The following is a 7633-nucleotide window of genomic DNA, read 5'->3' as shown; positions in this document are numbered from 1 at the left end:
CAATTCTTATCCGCCTGAAATTTTGCATGAGGTGTTTTGTTATGACTTTCAATAACTGTGCCAAGTGTTGCGCAAATCGGTACATAACCTGATATAGCTGCCATATAAACCGATCTGGGACAACGGAGGATATATTGAGGCTTTTGATGAAAACCCATTTTTAACAGGATACGACGGAACTCACAGAGACATCGGAATCTTGGAATAATGATGTTGATCGAAGATTTATAATTACGTAATTTATGGCAAAGGAATTATTGAGGAGCTTCAAACCATTTAATTTACCCGGACCTGATTGAACGCTTCCGTCGTTACTACAGAAAGAGGCAGACTATCTGGCGCCCAACCTGGCCAATATTTTCACAGGATGCCTGGGACTTGCATATACTCCGAAATCCTGGCAGGAGGCAAGGGCGGTTTTTGCTCCCAAGCCCAATACAAGTTTTGCGACACCAAAGGCCTACAGGCCTATAAGCCCGGCAAAGCAAGTTATGCGACACCAAAGGCCTACGTGCCTAAAAGCCTTACATTTACATCCTTTCTACTCAAAACCATGGAACGTTTCTGGACACCATGATAAAGAGTAGGACATCCAGCGAACTGCTCAAATGCCAACAGAATGCCTATGACAAGGGAAGGTCGGTGGAGACTGCCCTGCACGAGGTTGTACATAAAATAGAAGAATCCTTCGTTGCCAAGACGTACACATCAGCGGTATGCATTGACATCGAGGAGGCTTTTAACAATGTGCGGACCAACACAATGATCCAATCCTTAGACCAGTACCAGGTGGACCCGGTCCTTGGAGACTAGATAAGTCATATGCTAAGGAACCGGTGGATAAATTGCTGGCCCCATGACATAAATATAAGGGAGAAATTGGCACAAGGCACCCCACAGGTGACATTTTTTTGCCACTCCTTTGAGTGACCACCACAAATAACCTATTACTGATGCTGGCTGAAGAGGGACTTGAACCCGTCTGCTATGCAGACGATGTTATTATACTTCTAAGGGGTAAGGATCCGAACCAGCTACGCAGAAGGGCCGGAAGAGTCTTGCGTATGGCATATGACTGGGCTAGACCCGGAGGCCGGTTCACGAGGAAGACGAAGGTGGGCCAATTTAACCCACCACGTTTCCTCAATAAGACGATTTCGATATCTGACAAGGTGTCACATTCACATTAGACCAATACTAACTAATGGACTGCTATGGACCATACAACAGGTTCAGAGAACATGTTGTCTTGGCATAGGGATTTAAAGTAAAATTGAAAAGTCAACTATTTGTCTTTTTCTGATAATCAAAAAGTCGACTTTTTTATAGAAAAAGACTTTTTTCATTATTAAAATTCGATGTCTGACGTATAAACTCGATTATAGCAATGGATTCGTTGGCATATCCGTTTTTCCTTGGCATATCCACATGATTTTTATAGCCACTACCATAGGATGGTAGTGGCGACATTTGTGTGCTACTTTGCCATGTAAAACTTCTCCCCAAAGAGATGTCGCTCGGACTCGGCTATAAAAAGGAGGTCCATTATCAACGAGCTTAAAATTGAATCGGACAGCAGTTTGCCCCAGTTCCTTAATGGAATGTTAATGAACAAATTTGCATTACCATAAAATGGGGTATACTCATCTAGTTATTTCTTTTGTAACACATCGAAATATTCGTCTAAGACCCCACATAAAGTATATATTCTTGATCGTACTTGGCACAGTTATTAGAAGTAATAACAGAACACTATGAGCAAAATTTCAGCCAAATCGGATGAAAATTGAGGCATCTAGGGGCTCAAGAAGTCAAAACGGGAGATCGGTTTATACGGGAGCTATACCAGGTTTTTGACCGATTTAGGCCGTACTTGTCACAGCTGTTGAAAATCATAACTGAATACTATGTGCAAAATTGCAGCCAAATCGGATAAAAATTGGCTGAAAGAGGCTCAAGTAGTCAAATCGGGAGATCGGTTTATATGGAAGCTATATCCAATTCTGCGGCCTACATATATATTAAGTATCTGTGCAAAATTTCAAGCAGCTACCTTTACGCGTTCGACCGCTATTGTGATTTCGACAGACGGACGGACGGACATAGCTAGGTCGACTCAGAAGACGATCAAGAATATATATACTTTATGGGGTTCTAGATCAATATTTCGAGGTGATACAAACGGAATGACTAGATTAGTATACCCCCATCCCATGGTGATAGGTATTAAAATAGTCGAAGCAGTCGACGGCAAAAATCGAATTTTAATTAAATCCATTTCGACTTTTCTCCGGCTTTTTGGCTTTTTTCGACTTTTTTTTGACTTCAAAATCGATTATTCGACTATTTTAATCAGTAAAAGTCGACTTCGAGTTTTAGACTTTTTGCACAAAAATTCGATTAAACGAGTTGTCGAAAGTCGACTTTCAGATCTCTACCTTGCACTGGAGGAGGAGGACCACGCCCACTAAAACTATTCTAGATTTCCGACCTATTGATATACAGATTATTTATGAGTCAGCCACTGCGACTATGAGACTTAAGGCGATGGGAGAAGGATTGAGGATGGGAGCAGCTCATACTATTGCGGTATAATCGAGCCGACGATAGGAAACCTGGAAGGAAGGGAAGAAGTTTCCGATAGGATACCTGAGATGAACCTTGAGGTCGAGTGCGAGGCATTGCAGCCAGCGGCACACTCTTGCATTGACGGTACCCTAGTATTGCCATCTGGAAGTTCATGTTACACAAGGGATCAAAGCTAGGGGACAGGGTGGGCTTGTGACGACGACGGTTTAAACGCATGTCACAATTACCAGGTAGTGTACCGTAAACAGCTGAAAAAAAATTCTTTCGCGAAGTGCACTCTCAACGAGTTTTGGTTGTGTATGTGTATTATAGTGAAGAACAATAATACAATAGCAAACAACAAAAATGGCGAGAAGTAGTAGCATACACAAGATCAGAGTTGCACTAATCACTGATTTTGACAGATAGTGCACTCAATATTTTGTTGTTGGGCAATTGCCACTACCTGTAAATGAATATATCTTGTTTAAGGGATGGTATTCTATGCTGCTTTCGGAATAGCCGCTGAAAATTGTAATTGTTCCACGAGCAAAACTTGACAGCAATCAAATGTTTTTATTTCCATACCAAAACACTTTTTTATCTGCACTTTTTGTTTTCTCCATTTTATATATTTATTTTCAAATAAATTATGCGTGTAATAGTTTCAAGTGTTGCCATTATAATAGTTGTTTGCCATTTTCCTCACTATAAACATAGTTCTACTTTTCCGCCTATTTTCAGCCAACGTTCCGCCGACGTTTTTTTAAATGACAGCATTCCGCTTGAAAGCTGAACAGAATACTCAGCTTAAACGTATCAAAATAAAACGGTTGCATTGGCTAGGTCATATTGTCATAATGAATGTAGAAGCTCCAGCAAAGAAGTTTTTTGAAGACGATCACGGTGATACACGCAAACCAGCACGACCAAAAGCCCGATGGAAAGATCAAGTAGTAAAAGACATCTCGAAACTTGGTGTCATAGTTTTTAGAAGAAGCGAAAAAGATCCAGGCGCTTTGAAAGCTATTCTAAGTTCGGCTAATGGGACAAATTTTCTGTATTGCCAATTAAAGTAAACTAAAGTATATTAGTTCCATATATATATTTGAAAAATATTAAAACCCACATATATCACACTTTGCCAAATTACGTATGGGTGAATCCGTCACTTAACATTCCTACGCATTTTCGAATAAATTTACATTAATTGCTTGATAACACGGGAAAGATTTGTAACGTAAATTCAAACGCATATTTCAAAATTTGTTCATCTGGTGTATTTTAAAAAATTTATCTCAATGTTGTGTGACGCAAGCTACAAAAAATGGAAGTACGTTTTGAGGTCAAACTGTTGCGAATAAAACCCCAAATATGTTAATAAATTAAATGAAGATGAATATGCGACAATTCTGAATTTCCATTTTTCGCAGCCAAAACCTTTTGTATTTTCTTACGTAGACCCGAGAATTCTACGTGATGTACGCTACGTGTTGAACGCAAAATTTTTTCCACTAGCACATAAATTAAAAGATTTTGTTTTTACCTAACGATATAATGTATATAGTTTATTGACATAATTTAAGAGAGATTGCATGCTCTTTGGTCAATTTATGAATCATTATTCCATTACAAATAAAATTTAAAATTTTTGATAGTAGATTATCTAAAAAGTTAAATCGAAAATTGACTCGTTACTATGGACGTATTACTACAGTTACTATGGACATATCTCAGCCGTATTAAGTATGCGTTTTGGAAGAGGTATTGTCATTAGCACAACAACAAAAATCTTCCCCCAACGAAACAACTTTCAGTGGCAAATGCCGTAAAATGAAATGTCAAAGTGGATTTTGAAATAAACTTTGTTTTAGAATTTATCTTCTACAAATGTGTTTTATATTTGTATTTTCATCATTATAACAGTGTTTTGTAGCTTATGTGTGGAATATAAGACCAAATAGAAGATCTTTTTAAGGTTTTAGAAAAATATCACAGCTGTGATATCGAGCATTCGACATTTACATTTACTGCAAAATCAAAACAAAAATAAAAAATTGTACTCAGCTGTTCGCATGACCTCACCTTATTAGAGCATCCTGGGCATCAACGTGATTTGCCTTGCTAAAACTTCTCTACCAAGTGATGTCGCTATACATGCGGTCTCCGTTCGGACTCGGCATAAAAAAGGAGGCCTTAATCATTGAGCCAAAACTTTTATCGGACTGCACTCATTGATATGAACATTCCTTAATGGAATGTTAATGGGAAATTTAGTAGTAGTAGTAGTCGTATTAGGTACGGTTACTCGAAGGCGTAAATGTACTTACGTAAATGTACTAAGGGCTCCACAAATCAAATTGCAGTTTTGGGTTAAGATAGGTATTAAGTTCGTTCACTGTGGAAAGTTTTCACATAACATTGCAGAGTATTCTGTTCAACTTTCGGGATAGTTGGAAAAAACTTTTACAAAATATCATCATTATTTTAAAAATGATTATATTAAATTTTTTGTACTAATACAATCTTACCTTCATATTACAATAGAATTAATTAAGTCCTGCTTCTAAGCCATTAGCGTAAGAAAGGCTTTTATTTATTTCACATGTTTTTAGCTCATACGTTTTTTATATGGAGTTTGACAGATTTCCGCAACAAAAGTGGAACAGAATACCAACCCTTATTGTAGAAATCCTCAAAAAAGAATTTTTGGCAAAAAAAAAGACATTTTAGCAACCCTCCCATCATATGTTTCAAAGAGGATTGAAATAACAGAGCCATTTTTATGCTCGGTAATTATTTTATTTTTCCTTAAAGCAAGCTGCGCTCCGGAAAAATTAAAAAAATCAAATTTACAGCAAAAATAAAAGAAAGAAAGAAGCACATATAGGAACGACTGCCGAAACGTGCATTACGCCATTGTTTCCTTCACGGGAAAGGAAATAATGCATATTTATACGATGCAAACGAAGCAAACTGCATGCCATTGAGAGCAGTATTCTGCATGCGGCAAGTTCTTATATAGTTCTCATGTATCTATATTCACTAGCTTCACCAACCATTCTATGTGCCAAATTATTTAATAATTTATCTATGATGTTTTACCACCAGCATTAGGTCTGTTCGCGTACTTTGCAGGAGAGTAAGAACAGCTTGAATTCTCGTTTGCTACCTAATTGAATAAAACAGCTGGTTTTCAAAAAACATATCTTCGATGCTGCAAATTGCTGCTGGGAAAAACTTCCAGCAAAAATTTGCAATCTCTAAATTACCTAACTTCTAGAATTTTGCTTACTCTCACACACCCTCCCGCTCTCTTCTGCCGGCAAATAAAGTACTTCCAGTAAAAATTCGTGCAAATTTTTTAGATTCCAAACGCGCGTTCTGCGCTCGATTTGAATTTCCCCCTCACATACTCGTCACTGGTCGTAATTCGATTCTGTCGTGGGTTAACTCATTTTGGGAGAGTGGAAGTGTCGCTATATCCAGAAATGGACTTCAATAGACCATCAGCACTCCGGGAAATATCGAAAGAGTGAGGCAGTCAGGTGGGAATTTTTGAAGCCAATATTCGACGGGTTCTCCATCAAGACCTTAATTTTCGACTTTATCTTGTTTATATTCTTTCAAATAAGTAAGTTTCTCTGGCGCACCTTGTATTAACATCGGTTTTAAAATTGCTGTTGTTGAAAAAAATTAAACAAAAAACCAATTTTAAAGTTTTGGAATTAAATTTTTGGTGACAGGTCAAACCGTGACGCACACTGCAAAAAATAATTTGCTACAACTTTTTTCAGTATTGTAAAATTTATATATTTTCTTTACTTGCAAGAGCACCAGTAGCTTCACAATTTCGCTTCTCAAAAATTACAAAACTTTATTTGTGTTCCGCATTGCGTAACACTTCTTGCAGCAACAGAAGATGGACGACAACTCAACCCACTCATTTCGTTTAAGTCTTTTACAAGAGCAATTTTAATATTCTAGTAGTTAAATGTCCAGCAATGATTTTTGTTCAATACTACGAAACATTGCAACACATAACCAAACATATTAATATAGCAGTTACTTTTAAAAACTGACAAAAAAAAAATAAAAATATAATCGTTCACATAAAAACATTAGGCAAACAAATAAAATAGCTTTAAGGCTTAAAAGTTGTAAACTGGTTTCCTTTTTTAGAAACATACATTTTAGACATGCCAACACAGGTCCATGCGTTGTAGCCTGCGTTACTTTTTTAATTTTTGAGCGCAAAAAAATATGTTTTACTAATCATATTATTCGACATTAAGCTACGGGTGCTCTTTCAATTGTGAGTTTTTTATTTTCCGTAAAACGACGAGAAAAAATTTGGCGCCGAAACCCGGGAGGAGTTGAATTTCTCCAACAAAAAAAAAAGAAGAGTAATTGCAAAAATGTGTTGCGCATGCTAACACTACGATTGCTCTCCACTGACGATTACCCAATTGTGTCAGGCAATCAACTATAAGTAAAGACTTCGACCACTGTTATCGCCGATTACAACTGAAATTCACCACAAAATGAATTGGTTATGACATATGTCAATTCAGTTGACATATGAGAACATAATTCAAGAGAACCAAAATAAACAAAGTAAAACAAAGAAATTGAGAGGGTGTTTAATTGAAATAAATAAAATCATTGCTTTGCAAAGGAATAAGCTTATGAATTGTGTTTATATCTCTGGACATTAAATACTGAATATGGCACCACAAGATGAGGCAAATGAGGATAAACCCAAAGCGGACGAAAACACACAGAAAAAAATGGAGATGTTAAAGAACAGCATGTCAAGAATTCAAAAGGTGGTCACAAAAAAGGATACGTCTATGGCCGCAGCAGAGTTAAATTGCAGATTGGTTATGTTTATAGATTACTTTAAAAAGATCAACACCGTGCAGGACGAGATCGACCAATTGAGTGCTGGAGATGAGGAATCAGCAAATGAGAATGTCGATTACAGTAAGCTATCTAATTGGAGGGAATGCTCGTCCATTCTGACTTGACGTTGCGAAAACCTGGAGGCTCGAAGGTTAAAATT

The sequence above is a fragment of the Stomoxys calcitrans genome, chromosome 3 (assembly GCF_963082655.1).
Source record: "Stomoxys calcitrans chromosome 3, idStoCalc2.1, whole genome shotgun sequence".
Lineage (NCBI taxonomy): Eukaryota > Metazoa > Arthropoda > Insecta > Diptera > Muscidae > Stomoxys > Stomoxys calcitrans.
The sequence above is the reverse complement of the archived record's forward strand: the minus strand, read 5'-3'. Positions refer to the sequence as shown.